This window comes from Buceros rhinoceros, unplaced genomic scaffold (genome assembly GCF_000710305.1).
Source record: "Buceros rhinoceros silvestris isolate BGI_N320 unplaced genomic scaffold, ASM71030v1 scaffold4778, whole genome shotgun sequence".
NCBI classification, from domain to species: Eukaryota; Metazoa; Chordata; class Aves; order Bucerotiformes; family Bucerotidae; genus Buceros; species Buceros rhinoceros.
In genome coordinates, this window is record NW_010425007.1 from 3657 (window position 1) to 6005 (window position 2349).

The following is a 2349-nucleotide window of genomic DNA, read 5'->3' on the forward strand; positions in this document are numbered from 1 at the left end:
GAAAGAGCAAATCAAAACACACATGGGTCTCCTTAGCCAGAGTTGCAACTACCACAGAGCTGGGGAAAATGCTGTGCATGTGATTTTACTGCATGTGAATATGAAGGGAAGGCAAATGAAAAAATACACCAGAGCTGAAGCAACTATGAGTGATGCTGTGCAGATGTTTTTTTTTCTTGCCAGGGAGAAGTGTAGTGGACCAGTCTTTTAATCTGTAATATATATAACCTAAGATTTACAGTTGGAATCAGACTTGAAAATGTAAATGGATTTTCAGTTGAAGAGTCTGCTCCATCATAACAGCTTTCATTCAAAGCTTTGTCTGAGTAGAACAACAGCTGTTCTGCCTGTGTTTTATCTTGCTTTATTTTTAGACTTTTCCCATATGTAAAATGCCAGGAGATGGATGCAGACTGGGAGACCTCATAGTGATGTCTGATAAATAAATGAAATGCTCCCAGTAATACTTCAGTGAAACTATATTTTAAAAGTATTCTTCCATATCTAACATTGCAGAACACAGAAGGAATGAGTTGATATCAGCTAGTGAAGAGTCCTGACTCAGACTTCTGACCACCTTCCCACTCTAAACATGGCTAATCTGGATAAAACAGAATGCAGAGATCTGATCTGTCTTTGAAATTAACTTTTTGCGTGAAAGCACCAGTCAGTGACTGTCCCCTAGAGGCTCCAAGTTTTGCTCCTTAAAGTTAAAAACTGGGGAAAGCCAGTAGTCACTCATTTAAAAATTCAATCTTTAAAACCAATTCAAGCACTTGGATATTTGAAATTGAATTGTCCCTGGTGTTCAAATTCAACAATTATTTGTTCTTTAAAACTACCTCCTTTTTGTTTCAATAATTCCTCCTTTTCAACATCTGTACATTCTGCTGCTGTTTATCGTGATTATTAAAGATGCATGTTTGACTGTTTATAAAGTGCACCTGTTCAAATGCAGATACCAATGAGATTTTAGTTTGGAAATAGGAGTTATGAGTCCAAATACCATTGTGGACCCATTTCCTACTGCAGACATTGTTTTGTTGCTTTAAGACCCGTTGTATGTTCTTGCTTTAGTCTTTCTTCCAAAGTCAAGCTCTGTATTTCTAAACCAGCTGAAAAACTAGAAAATACTCTGTTTCAAAACTTGTGTAGGAGGAAAAAAAACGTGTAGGAAAAACAAGCAACCACTAAAAGCCTCAACCCTGCTCCCTGGAGACCTGGAACCACCAGGAATTTTTGTTTGTGTTGGGAAAGTAGTACATGACTTCAGGCACCAACTGAATGACATGTTTCTTTCACAAGGCAAGGATGAATTCTTTTCATGACAGAGAATGGGAATTACGAGAACCATGACAGTGCCCTGTTATGTTATTTCTGAGAAGAGAGCTTCTTTGTGGTTGATCTTACTGGAAACCATCAGTTTTCATTTTCCTCCTCAAACATTCATCATTTATTTCTCTTCTGCTCCCTACCTGTCCTTTTCCCTTTCTCTTTTTTCTCTTTTCCCTTTCTGTTCTCGACTCTTTTAACCTGTTTTCTCTCTTGTCTCCCACAGTTTCTCTGAAACACTGCAGGCATGCAAGGTTGCCCCTGCCAGTCAGAAGACAGGCCAGCAACAAGGCTGTACCTGCAGTTAAGTTTTCTTCCACAAGCAGACAGCACTAAACTGTCTGCAGTTCAAATACAAGTTCATGTTCTCACAGGCATTAATCCAGGAATATTATTTGCCTGATACAGTGGAATAATACAATGCCAAGGGAATGGTTTGTCTGATTTTTCCACATGCAGGCTTTTATTTTGACATTTAAAAAAGCGGACAAAAACATATTGTTGCCATTCAAAAAAATAATTCATTATCTCTTTTATCTAAGAGTGGGTAATAGAGCTGGAATTAAGGAAATGTCATCTTTGCAATATGCCCAAACTTTTGAATGAGAAGGATTCCTGAATAAACTTTTTCCAAAGTCACATTTCAGACTTGCGGCTTCCACCAGCAAGAATCTCTGGCAAGGCTGGCAGGAGCAGGCGCATGACTCTGAATGTGGGGAGTTTGGAAGCAATTCTCAGAGGCTGGAACCACACTGATGCCTGAGCCCTGGATTTGTTCTTTGGCAGGAGAGATAGATCAGAAAAAGCAGAAGTCACATGCTAATCTCTGTATCACAGATTAATTTAATCTCTTGAAGATCAAGGGCCTAAGTCTGACCTGCACTTAGATTTTGCTCTAGTGTAAAACCAGAATAAGCGTGCTTAAGCTCAGACCTACAGACTAGTATCTCAAATGACTTATAAAATGTGGCACTACCTTGTAAAAAGCAAAGCACTTGTAACCTGCTCTAATTCAGC